Raw genomic sequence first — 18,427 nt, 5'->3', positions numbered from 1 at the left:
ACATGGAACCAATGTATTTTAATTAACAGGATTATTCATGTGTACCAGTTTACTGTGTCTTCTATTAGTGGTGAAATAAATGTGGCAGTCAACTTTAACTTGTGTCTTCATATTTCTTGATGCTCTTTATAACTCATTTGAAACCAGATTATTATATTACCAGGGTCTTAGCCACATGCACTCTTATTCACCTCACCAAATGTATGATACAAACTCCCTAACAAGTTATTGATATTAAGATAATGATACCATTTCATCTTGCTAATTTTGTATGTATGTGTGTGTGTGTATTATATGAATATATGTAGCAAGTATATGTCCACAGTTTTCTTGTCTACCTTTAGATACCCAAATATCGACTCATATGCTATGTTTTCTACAAGTAGCCATGTGACGACCAGGTCCTAGCTTTATGCGGACTATCCATCCCATCACGTGACAGACCAGCTGAGTGCAAGCAAATTGTGTCTGTTCGCTGGAGCCTACTATCAACTTTAAAATGAGGAACCTTTCCTGTTATTCTTTAGTGTGGTAGGATAGCATGGTCAAGTTCAGATTTCAGCAGAAAGGAAGTTTATTTCACAGATACCTTGATGCATTACATCTGTTCCTGTCCTCTAGCAGAAGCCATGTCACATATTTGTTTTCCTGTTCTATCCAAGTACCAACAGCATGAAAAAAAAATTATGTATATTTTCTGACAGCATCATTCAAGATGGATTTCAACAATTTTGCCATGTTAATGCTCTTTAATGGGTTGAATAAAATCGTTGCATTTAACACTACCTGGTTTTATCTACATACACACGTATATTGGAACTCAAAGCAGCTTAATTTTTCAACTAATCATCCTGTTAAATATATATTAGCGTTAGGAAGGCCATCCAGTAGAAACCATGTCCAAAACAGACAATTGGAGTCTGGACAGCCCTCCAGCTGGCTACCTCCTGTCAAACCGTCCAGTCCATACCAGCATGAAACACAGGCGTCAAACAATGACGTCGCCTGACTGGTGGCATGTAAAAAGCACCATTCGAGCATGGTCAATACCAGTGCCAGTGACACGTTAAAAAGCACTCAGTACACTCTCTGAGTGGTTGTTGTTGCGAAGGGCATCCCGCTGTAGAAACCTTGCCAGATCAGATTGGAGCCTTTTGGCTTGCCAATTTTCAGTCAAATCGTCCAACCCATGCCAGCATGAAAAGCGGACGTTAAACGATGATGATGTTAATTATATATATATATATATATATCACCATCATCGCTCAACGTCCGTTTTCTAAGTTGGCATTGGCTGGACACTTATATATATATATATATATATATATACCTATGTGTGTGTGTACATACATATACATGAGCCAATGTTGGAGGCCTCTACACTATATTTCGACCTGCAAGAAATAGGTCCCAAATCTCCCTCAAATCACATCCCGCTATCTTTAAAAAGAAATACAAATTGAACAATGCGCATTTACAACAATGACTACACCCGAAATATTTTTAATTAAATATTTGCTCGGTCGAAACTGACAAGCGAGATACACACAAACAGACGAGATAAAAAAAAAAAGCACGTGTTATTTGTAATTTAATATTTTTACGTCGCCTTGATAAAGTCTCCTTTGGCTTTATCATAATTGAATGATGTGAGTAAATATACCATTTATGACTCATTTATATCTATATATTTTTCAAAATTGCCGAATGTGTGCATTGTGTATCGGTTACTAAGTCATCGCCGTTTTATACCGGAGGTCAAGGACGTTCAGTAACGTACGAATTCTGAGGCTTTAACCAAATCATTATGTGCAAAGATAATTCTTTGTTTTATTCTGTTATGGAGTCCTATGTAACTCCGGATAGAGCAGATCTATGATCAAAGACATTTCAGCTTTTATCACTCAATTTAAAGTTTGTTTTTTCATTCACAGTGCTTCCGGTGCTCTTGCTTTTCTTTTCGCTTTTTTTTGTTTTTTAAAGATGATAGAGTATATGAAGATATTGCCCCTGGTAGGTGAAACTTGTTTTACTTGAAATAAATTTCGACATGTAAGGAATACGTAAGTCAAAAATGCAATAATTTTTAGAATGACAATTTTTAAATAACATCGTTATCAAATTGATCACGTAAGTCTTTAAAATTCAAGTTACTTTTAATGAAAAACAAAAGAACGACAGATGTAATTCCGAGACAAAAATAGATAAGACCAACTTATTGGTATTGGAAGGAAAAAACTATGTTTAGAGGAAACATTTATAAAATGTAATAAATATAAATTAGAAATCGTAATTAAAATGAAATACTAAAGACAAATTAGAAGCCAGCGGGTAAAACTTAACTAAGTTATTAGCTTCGTATCACATTCCCCTCTCTTAAAAAAAATTGACACAGGCAAGACAATCACAGATGTAGAAAAATATGGGACGTTCATGGATGGAACGCCTTTAATTGTCTGTTACATCAGGACACGAGATTATACAATAAAAAAATATAAGTTCGTAATTGTTTTGTTTTGTTTTTAATTCAAAATTTTTTCGGAAGTTTTTCTTTTGTTAGTTACGTCTTTGTTTGATGGAGAATTACTCCAGCTTTATTATAGAACCTCTATCATATTTTATAACTGTTATTCTATTAGCTTGCAAAATTCTCGACTTTTATATTTTACAACGATATGAAATAAATGTCAAATAAGGCAAAAAGTCTCACATGAGATCAATATTTTTTAATACAAAATATTACACACGCACACACATATATAAAGATAAAGTGTATTAATCTAAACAAAGGAGACCGGTGTCGTTCACAATTTTCCCTCGTAAATCTTTTTGTTAAAAGGAAAAGAAAACGGGATCGGATAGGACTACTGGTTTGGCCACTACAGTTGGTGTTTAGGAATCAAGTGAACAGCAATGGCTACTACAATAAAAGCAAAGAATATTTAATTTCTTTGTTCCTATATGTTATTAATATCTCTCAACATGACTGCTGCTATCTTTCTCTTCTCACTAAAATAACTATTTTATCCTTTAAATAGGTCTCAGCTATGTCAAATCATACCATTCCATTCTAAACATATTCCGTACGAATCAACAAAAGAGCCTCTACATGGTCGCTCGAGATAGTAGACATAGCAATCGAATCTACCTTAGATCTCACTCTTCTGTTTTAAAAATGGACATTAATATGGTTCTGGTTTTCTAATGGAAAAAAAGATGGGAGAGTCACGGCTGGAATGCGTTTCATCATAGGTTTGCTTGATCAGTGTTGACCTTTCAAAATGCAAAGTTCATTGAAAAAAATATTATTTCCAAAACGTACAGGTCTTCTGTTTCTTCCTTACAGCATAAAATTAACTGCTTGATACTCCTATTTGTTTCTTGTTGATGTTTTGATTTTTAACGCCAGTAACAGACACGTCTGTTTTCAAAACAAGATTGAAAAGGCTCTTATACTAATTGTTCAGGGCTAAGAAATTCAGTTTTGTCATGGGGAAAATTATCAAGGACACCGGGCATATGGCGTTAAGAACGCGGGCTTCTAACCCCAAGATTCCGAGTTCGATTCCAGGCAGTGACCTGAATAATAATAATAATAATAATAATTACATTGAAAAGTACCTTAGGAATGAGAACCCAAGTTCCAAATTTCCCCAAGACACCTGATGAAAGTTGGTGGATATATCAGCAGAAACGTTGTTAACAACAAACAAGATGAGGACAAATGTATAGACTTGGGCAGTATATCAATTTCAAAAACTGATTCTAGAGAATTTTCGGTATTCTTTCGATATGACTGGACAGAATCAAAACACTTCAATTCGGTTGTTTCCGTGAAAGCATGTGTCTGTGTCTCGTCAACTGTCAGTTGACGAAATGGGAGGAGGAGAAGAAAGCTAATGGGTTGTACGTGCGTGCGTGTTCGCTTGTTCTTGTCTGTGTTTGTGTGCACGTGCGTGCTTGTTCTGTGTGTGTACCTGTTCTGTTTTTATGTATTAATGTATTGTGGAATATAGATATAACGAAATTACGCTAGTAATGTCTTAAACTTGAAGAAAAAAAAACCTTCATGTTTAAAATGAGACATTGCTGGCATAAATCCGTTATATCTATGTTCCACAACACATAACAAGCAAACAAGCACGCACGCACGTACAACCCATTCGCTTTCTTCTCACATTCCTTGATAATTTTCCCCGTGACAAAACTGAATTTCTTAGCCCTGAACAATTAGTATAAGAGCCTTTTCAATCTTGTTTTGAAAACAGACGTGTCTGTTACTGGCGTTAAAAATCAAAACATCAACAAGAAACAAATAGGAGTATATCATCTAAGGGACTCCAACTCTGGCCTGTCTTTTTCTTTTCGGGCATACTATATCTAGAACATCATCATGCAAAGTTTTTTTTTTTTTTACTATTTAAGACGATAAAGTGTGCTTTGAGGTAGATTTGTTTACAAAATCTGAAAGGTAGAAGCTCCCTCGTGTTAGTAGTAAATGGTGAGTAGAATCAAGTCTTTCGATATGACTTGACAAAATCAAAACTCTTCAATTCGGCTGTTTCCGTGACAGCACGTGTCTTCGTCTTGTCAATCTGGAGATTTGTCAAGACTGATGAAACGTGGAAGAGAGATACCAGCTGGTCTGAGTGCTCACTACCCACAATAACTAAAAAGACTACAGCAACTCAGGGAAACTAAGCCAGGACAACCTGCCATCCTCCACACACCATCATAAACTGCGAGCAGGGTACAAATTGTTGTCCTTAAATGCAGTTTATGCAACAAAATACATTTGTTCAACGCCTACGTCAGAAGTGTTGACCCTGACTTCATCACTGTCACGGAAACATGGGCGCATTCCTTACTCTGTGATGGGGTTTTCAACATCACGGGGTACAACCTCTTCCGTAAGGACCGCACTAACCGCCGTGGTGGTGGTGTGATGGTCTACGTTCGTTCAAATTTTTTGGTAATTCCTTGTGCCGATTTGAACGAATCACAAGAAGAAGTTTTTTTCTGTGACGTACGTATGACCATGTCAACACTCCTGCTTGGCGTTGTTTATCGTCCCCCAAATTACCATCAGGACACACAGCTTTGCAACATCCTCCGAGCTGCAGCCAGGAAAACAGCCACTTATGTGTTTATTGCAGGCGATTTCAATCATCCTGAGATCGATTGGGAAACCTTCCGTTGGCCACAGAGTGCAAACGATTTTGTTGAGCTTGTGCTGGACTCAAACTGGTCACAAGTAGTCACCTCTCCAACAAGAGGCGACAACACCTTGGACCTGCTCTTCACCACAACTCCTGAAGCGGTTATCAATTGCACTACGGAGGAACCTCTAGGTGACTCTGATCATGCTATGATCATCGCCAATCTGGCTCTTGCGGGCAACAAACACCTGAACCATCTCCAATCTGCTTCCTTCGATTGGAAGAGAGCAGATTGGAACCTGTACCACACTGAACTACAGCACCCAAACTGGCGTGAATTCTACAACTCTGGAGATGTGAATACTATACTCCAGAGTATCCTGGACTCAATATGGGCAGCATGTGCAGCATCAGTGCCACGTAAACAAAAAAAGAAGAACCGCCCCAAAAGGGCAATTTGGGAAACTTCAGCAGTCCGACTTGCCAGGAAGGAACGTCGGACTGCTGAACAGGAATACAAGTTGCATAAATCAGACACCAACAGGAAGAAGCGGAATAAATCCTCCAACCATCTCAAGCAAGTGACAAAAAATGCAGTGCTTGAATTTGAACAGTGCATAGCAGCCAATCCTGACAGCAAGGTTTTCTGGAAATATGTGCATTCAAAGCAGAGACCTCACTCTCCAGTGGGCCCTCTTCGCAACCCTCACACGAACCAGATCACTGACGACCCCAAGGAATGCGCAGAACTCATTGCCGAGTGCTATGCAAACATATTCACTGTTGAAAGTCAAAATGTACCATCTTCACCATCACTAACAGCAAACTCCATAACAACTATGGAATTTACACCTGCAATGCTGCGACGTCACCTTCAAAATAAGCGCAACTATGCCTCCCCTGGTCTCGATGGAGTTACATACCTGCTTCTCAAACGTGGCAGGCACTTCCTTTTACACCAGCTTTCTATTTTCTTCCAGTACTGTCTCAACAATGGTGCTACTCCGGAGCAGTGGAAAACTGCCAGTGTCATTCCTCTGTTCAAAAAGGGTGACACACATCACCTGTCAACTATCGCCCAGTCAGTCTCACTAGCTGTATTGCAAAACTGATGGAATCGTGTGTCAGAGAAACACTCTGGAACTTCTGGAGCTCTCACAGTCTCATCCGACCCTCACAATATGGATTTGTCCCTAACTCCAGCTGCAGTGACCAGCTTGTCGAGTTCCTTGAGGACATTACTCAGATTACTGACAGTGGCTCATGGGTGGATGTTGTCTACCTTGACTTTGCTAAGGCTTTCAACTCTGTGCCACATAAAAGGCTTATGGTGAAACTCTCTGCAATGGGTGTGGGGGATGACCTTTTTAACTGGTTGAAATCCTTCATCCTCAGCCGAAAGGAGGTAGTCACAGTTCTAGGACAGCACTCTACACCATATGAGATGTCATCGGGTGTACCACAGGGATCTGTCCTTGGTCCCCTCCTGTTTGTGGCATACATTAACGACATAGATGCCAATTTAAAGAATGCCACAGTATTGAAATATGCAGACGACATCAAGCTGTACCTTGAAATCAAGAGGACTGATCCTGATGTCTACAACTCTTTCCTGCAATCAGACCTAGACACAATGCAGCAATGGATCACAGACTGGCAACTGAAACTGGCTGTGGACAAGTGTACCACCATGCATTTTGGGAGAAAAAACCCTGCGTCCACATACTCCCTCCACAACACTGATATCAAGAAATCCTCTTGCGAGCGTGACCTAGGCATCACTGTCAGCAGTGATTTGCGTTGGACAAAGCATATCTCTAAAATTGTCAAGGCCGAGGGTGTCTTGGCATCACTCAGCAAGACTTTTGTTAGCCGCTCTCCAGCCATCTATTTAAAACTGTATACAGCTATGGTACGACCACACTTGGAATTCGCATCATCAGTTTGGAATCCCTATCTTGCTCAGAACATTGACCTCCTGGAATCTGTCCAGAGACGTGCAACCAAACGCATACCCTCCATCAGACACCTACCATATTCTGAGCGCCTTGTTTCCCTGGGCATGGATTCACTGAAGCTCCGGCGTCTGGCAACGGACTTGGTAAACACCCACATGGTTATCAACCACCTCACCAACAACAACACTGAACACCTTTTTGATCTCCATGTGTCTAACACACGTGGACATGCCTACAAAGTCAGAAAACAGCACAGCTCCCATGACTTTCGGAAACATTTTTTCACGCTCAGGGTTGCTGAAGCGTGGAATAAACTGCCTGCGTCAGTTGTTGACTGCCATGACACTGCATCCTTTAAGGCCCTCATGCTTTCCGAAATCCGCCGAAACTACACCTGATTATATATACACTTTAGATGAGTTGTAGTGCACCTGAGCACTGTACACAATTATTATTATTATTATTATTATATCTGCGCGATCATACCTAGGGTTAAAAACAACAAAACATTATTTTTAACTTGCTGGGACCGAAGTAAGGAATTGTGCCAATGGCATTTGCAGACCCCCAAGACATGTGAAGCTGATGCCATTGATGTCCCTCTTGAATCAACATCTACAGGAAAGAATTGAGTAGGGATGTAATTCTAGAATACCTACATTGTTGGAGAGAAAATTTGGCGTGGTGATTAGTGTGGGGGTCTGGTAGGTTGGACATAACAAGTCTGAAGAGAGGTGAGATGGATGGGAATGCAGAGGTGTCAGGAACCTACCCAACTCCAAAGAGCAGAAACCATTATTGTACTGGTAGAAAAGTAGACAGAGAAGACTCCATGTCTGTGGGCCAGAGACTGGGGTGTACCTACAAATGAGTTTATGCTAGTCAATTGGGTGACCCTTTTTCTGGACACAGTCTATGATGTCTGTGTGCAACAACAACTGTCTCAGATGTGAGAGCAATATTCAATTATGGGCCTCATCTGAGTTTTGTAGAGTATCAATAATTGTTAAGAGTTGAAGTATCTTCTGGTTCTGTAAAGAAAAGCCATTTGTTGAGATGTGGCCCTAGTTATGTCAAGGATGTGTTTTTCTCAGGAAACAGTAAGATTTGACATTTGGAGTAATTATGAGGGTTCTAGTTTACTTTTCGTGATTAATGGTGGTGTGGTGTAATGATGTCTCTTTGATGTGTAGTATTTATAGTTTTTGTTTTGCTGTTGAAAAAACAAGATTAGCTTAGTCATTAGAAAATGTTTTTATGGTCTGTTTTTAGAATTGGTGTGAGTTTGATGTATAGTGGCTAGATTGCAAGTACATAAATGATGTTTTTGAGGAAGGCTAGGAAAGAATGAAGTATAGTGTTATCTACTTAAGAGTGGGCATTGTGTCAAGGAAGAGGGGATAAAACTGAACCCTAGGACACACCTGAATTGATAGAATGAGGGAAAGAGGTCTGTTGTCAATACATACCATAATAGTGATCTGAGTGGAACCTATCCAGCAGATAGAGCCTATATGTGATCAGTTTTGATAGACTAGACATGCTCAAAATCTTTGTTGATGTTTAGCATGACATTATTTTCACCAAATTTGTCCATAGGTCACAATAGCTCTGGTTCTACAGTAATTGTATTGGTGATCATTAAAGAAAGCTCCTAACCTGCCAAACACTGCTTGGATGCATGACACAAATATTAAGTTTGGAAGAACAGCAACTGTTATGCTCAAGTTTGCTTATTTCTACTTTGGCTACTTCTAGCATCTATACTAACAATAGAAGTTCTACATTGTCTCTTAACCTACAAGGAATAGAAGCCAAAGCTTCAATTCCCTATTGTTTTATAAAAGGGAGCATACCCTATGTAATCTGAAATAGATTGTCTAAAAAGGTGGGCTTGTCTAGAACACTTTTGATTTTGTGTGTGTGTTCAAGCTTTTCTAGAGTTAACTGATAACGAATTAAGGTTGAGTTTACCTTTTGTACCAGTAATACTAGAGAACAAAATACAACCAACCACTGAACTCAATAACATAAAAATACTGCACTCATTCACTATCGAGTCTAGCCATATACAACCAGGCACTTTTAAATGCATTCACCAATGATGCAACACCTGCCTCTACGTTAACAATGCTACTACTATCACTGGGTTAAGCCACCATATCTCATCATCCAAAACTTCTGCACATCCAGCACCCTCATATAATGCATCATCTGTAAACTTTTCAGTGCATTTTACATTGTGGAAACAGGTCATCACTTTCATAAATGTGTTCAAAGCACACTACTACATATGTCAGGCCAACCTGTTATTCATTTTAACACAATGACTAATTCCATTACCCATTTATCAGTGTAAAACATCTCTGTACATCTTGGATCCATACACTAAATGAAACAGAAAGACCACTTCATATCCAAACTTGGAACCATGGTGTCATCTGGTTTAAATGAATATTTACTTTCTACTCCTCCATTCATTCTAAGTTCAGTAATCCAATTTTTATCCTTCACCACCATTCTTACTTTAATCTCCTCCGATCATCAGCTTTTCTTCTTCCTTCTTTCTCCTACTATTTTCTGTCTATACTCAAATTACCATATGTTCTCTGTCAATTTCAGCCAGTTGCTTGATACAGAGGATGTAGAACTATGCTCCTTTTCTTCCCCACTCTATCATCTTAACCCTGATGAAGGACCCTATCAAAATGATACTTTACTCCTTGTGGCAATTTCACTGTACTTTCTTCATACATAAATTCATAAGTATGTGTGTATGTATATATATATACACACACTTTATCAAAAAGCAGCAAAAATATCACAAAAACTATTACTTAGAATTTCACGTTCCTGTTCGTCAGATAGTTTTGTCTAGAATCTAAACAAAACTGTCCAACGAATGGCAATCTGAAACTCTGAGTAAGTTTTCATATTCTTGCTGCTTTTTAATAAAGCATATTACTCTACCTCTGGTATTCAAGTACTACTTTTTCCACCTTGTTTCGCGTTTATGTGCTTACTCTGTGTGTGTGTATATATATATATCATCGTCATCATCATCGTTTAACGTCCGCTTTCCATGCTAGCATGGATTGGACGATTTTGACTGAGGGCTGGCGAACCAGATGGCTGCATCAGGCTCTAATCTTGATCTGGCATATTTTCTACAGCTGGATGCCCTTCCTAACGCTAACCACTCCAAGAGTGTAGTGGGTACTTTTTACATGCCACCGGCACAAGGATCAGTCAGGTGGTACTGGCAATGACCTCGCTTGAATCTTTTTACACATGCCACCGGCACAGGTGCCAGTAAGGCGACGTTGGTAATGATCACGCTCAAATGGTGCCCTTTTACATGCCACCGGCACGGAAGCCAGTTGGCTGCTCTGGCAACGATCACGCCCGGATGGTGCTCTTGGCACCCTTCCAGCACGAGCACAAGTGCCAGTAAGGCGACACTGGTAACGATCACACTCGAATGGTGGATTTTATGTGCCACTGACAGAGAAGCTGGTTAGCCACTCTGTCAACAATCACACTCATATGGTGCTCTTTGCATCCCGCTAGCACGGATGCCAGTTCGAATTTGATTTCGATTTATATATATATATTTCACTTAGGCATTACAGTATTAACATATGCTTCTCGACAAAGCATTAGTCAAGTAAGGAGCAGTAATGAGAAAAGAGATGAGAAAGGAATAAATGATTATCTGATGAAGGTCATAAACTAATCATTTACTTCTTTGTCATCTCTCATTTCTTTATATATATATATATATATATATATGAAAGAGGGGGAGAGAGACAGACAGACAAATGTGTTTGAGAAGGACAGAAGCTAGCCCTGGAGTGCATGGTTTGAGAGTGATGGAAGAAACCCTAGGGACAACTTGCCTTCTTGTCAATTTTTGGAGTTGGTGCATTTGGTTGTTTTCATATGTAAACATTGTGTATGAAGAAGAGGATGTCCAGAAGAGCTTTGTATCGAGCATTCAGTATAAAGTTGAAGATAAAGCATATACCAAATTTGGTAACTTTTTTAAACATTTGTATTAGTCTTGAAACTTCAATTTAAATCATCTTACAGACATAAAACAATAACTGAAACAGTATTTTTTTTTGCATTTACTTGCTGGGTCTGGAAAAAAAGGCAGTAATTAATGGGGGGAATTTGAAGTTCCTCTTGAACTTTGTAAAAATATTAATAATTGTTGAGGATTGAAGTATCTTCTGGATCTAAAAAGAAAGGCAAGTCATTAAGATGTGGCCTAAATTATTTTAAGAATGATGGAGTAACATTTTTATTTTCTTGCTATTGAAAGAGACAAGATTGTCATGACTAATGGTGGATGCTTTCAAGGTCTCTGTTCATGGAGTCAGTGTAGGTTTAGCATATAGGATTTTGGTTGTGAGTGGATAATGCATGGCTGGGGAATGTCGGTGAAATGAAGGATAAATGTCATCTGCATAAGCATTGGGGTTGTTGGATATGGTGTAAAGTCATTTATGTGTAGAAAGAAGAGAGTGCAAGATAAAAGTTTCCATCAACATATACAGCACTAGTTTAACCCCTTAATGGATTATCCCGAGTTTACTCATGCATTGCAAATGTATCTTTTTAGGACCAAACGAGTATACTCGGTCAAAATTAACTTTTAATTTTAGCACTCAAACGAGTTTATTTGTTTTGTGCCGTTTCATTTTTGAGCAATCACAAATTTACTCGTGTTGTTTAAAAAAAATAGGTATTTTTTCATTTGATGGATTTGGCTATCTGGAATGCATATGTTTTGTATAAAGCATCTTTGGAAACTTCAGCTTCTGCTATGAAACTGCTGAAATTTAGAATGCAAATAATCACCAAGATTATTGAAAAATATAGGCCCTTATTACCTCCCACAAAACCAGGAAGATCATCATCGATCCCACATCCAACAAGATTTGCCCCAGCTGGTCACTTTCCCATAGAAATACCACCAAGTGATAAGAAAAAGAACCCTACAAGACAGTGTGCAAAATGTGCAGAGAAGAGAGATGGTAAAGGAAAGAAGATTCGAAGAGAAACCAGATACATGTGTGATGTCTGCAAGATAACTTTGTGTGTAACTCCTTGTTTTAAAAATTATCATTCTAAATAAACTATCTCATTTTAAAAATATTTTCCTTTGATTTAAAAGCAATACATCTTATAAAAAAAATCGAAGGTAGGTAAGTTATATGTATTTTTTCAATGTCCAAGTTAACTCATTTAAATCCAAATGAGTAAAAGTACATTTTAATTTCTATAATAAAAAATAAAGGAAACAAGATAAAAAAAACTTTTTTTTTGTAATTAACACAGTGTATATAATTAAAAAAGGAAATTTAAAAAATATGCTCTGAAATGAAACGCCATGTCAAAATAATTGAGCCATTAAGGGGTTAATCTGACAGGAAGCTATCAATCCAAGGGATTAGAAACTGATAGAGCTCATAAGTAGGAGGTTTTGAAAGGAAATTTACATGCCAGACATTTTTTTCTTTTACTTGTTTCAGTCATTTGACTGCGGCCATGCTGGGACATCACCAGGACGAATTTTACTCAAATGAATCAACCTCAGTCCTTTTTTTTTTTAAGCCTAGTCCTTATTCTGTTGGTCTCTTTTGCTGAACCATTATATTACAAGGATATAAATACAACAACACTAGTTGTCAAGTGGTAGTGCAAGACAAACTGGTCAAAAGCTTTGTTGATATCAATGACATTGTTTTCACCAAATTCTTTCAAGGCAAGAGCCTACTTATGGGTGACAGAGAAGAATAGACCAACAGTGGATCTGGTTTTACACAAATTGTACTGGTGGTCATTAAACTCTTAGAACCAATGGCTGAAGCATAAAAAAACTTGAACAGAAATAACATAACTATCCAGAGAGACACATATCTTGTAGTCAGTGATGATGTATCTCCACTTCACAGCTATTATAAAATTTTAATGCTAATTCATAAAGATACTAAGTTAATATTTTGTATATAATCATAAAATTGACAATGATAAAATGATATAAACATAACCATACAACTTAACTAGGATGGACTACTTAGATGGAGATTCCTTACTGGGGTCCAGATCTTACAGTCTCATCTGATTTAAGATAGACTTCTAGATTACATTTAGAATGATGGACTCATTCTACTGTTCAGGAAAAGTTTCTAACTCTACCTATAAAATAGAGTTCTGTTCACACATTTTGCTGAATTCTTTGAAATATTGTAAACATTTAATTAAGTGCATAGTTTTTTCCATTTGTCCAACTGCACTGTCATCAATGAAATGTCAGTTTGGCCCCTTTCTACCATCACTTTCAAAGTAAGTATTCAGATAAGCTTTTTCCTCTCATTCTTCTGGTCTTGGAGTGTACCGTAAGAACTGTTTGCCAAACTTAGTAAATAGCACTTGTGCTTCTTGGGTGTCTTATTGACATTCAGCAGGTTCTATGCACAAAGTTGTTCCCCCCACCTCAGAATAGCTGAATTGTGGAATAAACTTCTCCCTGCTGTTTTCCTAACTAACATGATTTTGATTTGCTTAAAATCTTAATTAACAAGTACCTTGTCTAATGGTGGTGGTTTTCTACATTTGAATATTTTTTATCAGTTATATTATCCTCTCGTTTTATTTCATTTTATTAACTCTGGAGGGCAGCAACTCCATACACTGTACCCAGCGTAAGCTATGGACACATAAAAGGTGCAGCAAATCAAAGGAAGGTTAACTGGGAAGATAGACTTTCCCATATGCCAGAGGGAGAAACTAGAAGTAGTTAATAGCTTCCGCTACCTAGGCAACCAAGTCTAGTGGAGTGATTGCACTGAGAGTGTAGTGACTATAATAAGAACAGCCTGGGTAATGTTCAGGGAGCTCCTACCTCAGCTGGCAACTAACTCATGATGAAAGGTAGACTGTATGATGCATGTGTGCAAACTGCCATGCTACATGGCAGTGAAACATGGGCCATGACTGCTGAGGACATGCATAGGCTTGAAAGAAATGAAGCTAGTATGATCTGCTTGATATGTAATGTCAGTGTGCACACACTACAAAGTATAAGTGCTCTGAGAGAAATGTTGGGCATAAGAAGCATCAAATGTGGTGTACAAGAGAGACGACTGTGCTGGTGTGGTCATGTGTTACATATGGATGAGGACGGCTGTGTGAGGAAGTGCCACTCCCTAACTGTGGAAAAGATAGACTCAGGAAGACATGGGATGAGGTGGTGAAGCATGACCTTTGAACATTGGGCCTCACAGAGGCAACGACAGGTGACCAAAACCTTTGGAGATATGCTGTGATTGAGAAAACCTGACAACTAAAGTGAGATCGCAGCTATGCATGTCTGATCCAGTTAAGAGTACCCCTGATGCGTCGGGCACTATGATATACTTGAGAAGACCTGGTGAGTCAAGTAAAACCAATATCGAAGCTGTAGCCAGTGCCTCCTGACTGACTCTCATGCCGGTGGCATGTAAAAAGCACCATCCAACTGTGATCGATGCCAAAACCACCTGACTAGCTCCCATGCTGGTGGCACGTAAAAAGTACCAGCTGAACATGGCCGATGCCAGTACCCCTTGACTGGACCCCATGCCAGTGGCACATAAAAAGCACTATCCAAACATGATCAATGCCAGGCCTGCCTGACTGGCTCCTGTGCCAGTGGCACATAAAAAGCACCCACTACACTCTCAGAGTGGTTGGCATTAGGAAGGGCATCCAGCTGTAGAAACATTGCCAGATCAGATCGGAGCCTGGTGCTGCTGGCTCTCCAGACCTTAGTCAAACTGCCCAACCCATGCCAGCATGGAAAACTGACATTAAATGATGATGCTTCTCATCTTATTTCCTATATTTTATTTCGGTTCTTATATTTCATTAAAATTTTTTATTAACTATTTTAATGCAATTCTCCACTTGCTTCAAACTTTTTGTCTGGACCTTTCTTAGGGCGATTCCAAATAGGAAAGCAATGATTTCTGACAATGGCAGGTCACTAATTTTGGGACAGGCTATATTTGTTTTAATCAACTGCATTTCTTGACTAGCATTTATTTTATATTACGCAAGTGGGCTACCTTTTAGCAAGATTTTAACTCAGAATGTAAATACTGTACAGCTTAATCTGATATTCCCCCATTTTTAGAGTTAATAACAACTGTTTCATTATATTTTAGTCAAAGTAAGTCTTTGACATGTCAACACTGGTAAGATCAGAAGACATTGATGTTCTGTTCTGTCAGGAAAATATGGGTAAAGACAGAATTCTGCAAGTGCTGTAGTTTTGAGGAGGAAACACCAAAACAGTGTTTAGTGCAGAACTGAGGAGACACACAGGAAGAACTGTGAGAAGAGAGAGACAAGTGGTCGGGTAGATGGGAATATTATTTCATTACACAGTTTATGTTCTGGTTATAGAGAAAATATTTTCAAAGAGTAAAAGCCAAAAGCATAGCAACTGAACATCTTGATCTCTCTTTTATGTACTAATTGTTGTTGATGCACAAAACTATTGGATTTTATGTCACTTTTTTTAGGATAGATTGCTTAATTAATAAGATCAAGGACTAGATGATCTGAGCAAATACTAACAAATGGTGGAAACAGTGCATGCCCCCATATCTGACCTAACCTGTGATCTACAACTGGTAAAGGGAATGACTGAGTTATCAACAACCTGCATACAAGAATATTAAACTCTTAGAACCAATGGCTGAAGCATAAGAAAACTTGGAGGCAGAAATAACATAACTATTCAGAGAGACATTGACTTTAATTAGAAGAAGACTTAAATTATTAATTTAACCATTACAAGGTACTCAAGTAGAATGAAGAGCAGCTTAAAACTAATTTTCTGAGAATAATTGCATGTGGAACTGATGTGATATTTAATTCCAAAGATTCACCCCTAACATTGTAAAGCTTTCCCAACATAAGACTGTATCACATTTTTTGTAATTCAAAAGAGTTGTTATATTTTTGACACCCCAACAAACACATTATGGTACTCTAGTACAGTACTGTTATGTCAAGACACTCTATGTAATATAAAAAAAGACTCACAGTAACTTCCAGCTCACAGATATGTTTCTTCTTCCACTACTAATATATTTTCAGTTCCTCTAAACAAGATAGATGCTTACTCCTGTAACCCCATATCATCCCTATGTCTTATCTCCCAGACACCACCAAACAATTTCTCCAATCACTCTTCCCAGAAATATAACCCTCTGGAATTCTGCTCTTGCTCATGTTTCCATACAGATACTTAAACTTAACATCAATTCAAGAGTAATAGTCATGGCCACTAACCCTCCTAACATATAAAAATTTGTATTCAATAACTCTTTAATAACTTTGTTTCACCAACAATGAAACATAAGTTACTGATCTCTTTCTGTCTCTCATACACATTCACAGAAATGTAGCAGCAATTCATATACTTGCTGCAAATCCAATATCTCTCATATAGATGTTCAAAACTGAAATGGAGGTTAACAGAGTAATCTAAACATGTTTGAATAAACCATATATAAAAATCGGTGTCACATACTCGACACCTATGCCAGTGGCATGTAAAAAGCACCTTTTGAGCATTGGGCTTCACGGAGGCAATGTGGCCGATGCTGGTGTTGTGTAAGTAGCACCTGTGCTGGTGGCATGTAAAAAGCACCTTTTGAGTGTTGGGCATCACGGAGGCAATGACAAATGACTGAGACTTTTGACAATATGCCATGCTTGAGATGACCATCAAGCCAAGTGAAATCAGTCATGGCAGATACTGGTGTCATACAAAAGCACTCGTTACATTCTCAGAGTGGTTGGCATTAGGAAAGGCATTCAACCTTAGAAAATCATGCCACACCAAACTGGAATCTGGTGCAGCACCTCAGCTTACCAACCTTGGTCAAACCGTCCAACCCATGCCAGCATGGACAACGGATGTTAAATGATGATGGTGAACACTACACAACTGCAACAGGGAATATTCCTGGATAAATCATTTTTTCCATGTAGTCAATGGCACATTTAACTCTCATCATCATCATCATCATCTTTTAACATTCACCTTCCATGCTAGGATGGGCTAGATCTTTTGTTGGTTTGTAAAACAACAGCTCTCTACAATCATATTTATCAAGCATGTGTGAAAAGTGTTATTTTTTTTCACATCAATTATTCTTACACAATGATAGTAAATAGATTCTCCTGATAAAAGTAAAGTTACATGAGCCAACAAGGGAGCCTCCACAGTCACTTGATCTGGTAAAAGGAGCAGCCAAACTTCATAAAAAGTAAGTTTGACTTACTGTCTTAAAAAAGGAAAGCAACATTGGAACATGCAATCCTAGATACACTAAATCTGAATATAAAATGCAATGGTCCTCACTGAAACACCTCTGATCACAGGTCTCCTGGATTAACATTGACCCGAGATTTACAAAAACTTAGAATTGAAAAAAAAACGCTATAAATCTATAATCCTTATCAAATAACAAAATCTTCATCCAATCTTCTGTCTTATAACATATCAGTTGAAAATATTGTTAATGGGAGCATGATCTAAAATAGAAGCTCAACAGATGGCAACACAAACAAGGAATGACCTATAAGACTAAACTTGCTTGTTCAAAATAACTAAAGAATGTTTGAGAAACCAAGGCCATTAAAGTATGCAAAGAAAGTGACAAGTTATTGATCAATATAAAAGCTGCATTGGTGAGGTAGGTAGAAAGCTATCTTGAGAATTAATAGTACTTGATCAAAATGGCTAGACAATTGATAGTCGTGAGTTCAATCAAGATAATGTTAACAGTTTTTGGTGTAGTAAAATTATAACCCATTTCTTAAAAGCATCTATTTCTGTGAATATGTCAGGATTTAATTTGTCATGTGCAAAAGTAAAAAGAACTTACAGGCTTAAAAGAAAAAAAGTGATACTGATCACTTTGAATAAACCTTGCATAAATCAATCAAATTTAACTGCAGGGATATTTAAACTTGATCAAACTTTCACTAAATGCTAGAATATTTCAATCTCAACAAAATCTTAGCATTTCAAAATAAATTGAAGGTGCTCTCAATTAAAAAATGAAATTGGAAGTATTTTTTGTAAGAATATTAAAAAAAAAAGAAGGAAAACATCACAAAGTGGAGTTCGATATCCTCAAACTGGACCTTAACGTATGAAAGAAATGTGTCCAGCTGATATGCACTGGATCACTAAATTTATCACGTTTTTAAATAATCACTGAACAAGTATTTTATATA

The sequence above is a fragment of the Octopus sinensis genome, linkage group LG2 (genome assembly GCF_006345805.1).
Source record: "Octopus sinensis linkage group LG2, ASM634580v1, whole genome shotgun sequence".
Classification (NCBI taxonomy): Eukaryota; Metazoa; Mollusca; class Cephalopoda; order Octopoda; family Octopodidae; genus Octopus; species Octopus sinensis.
The sequence above is the reverse complement of the archived record's forward strand: the minus strand, read 5'-3'. Positions refer to the sequence as shown.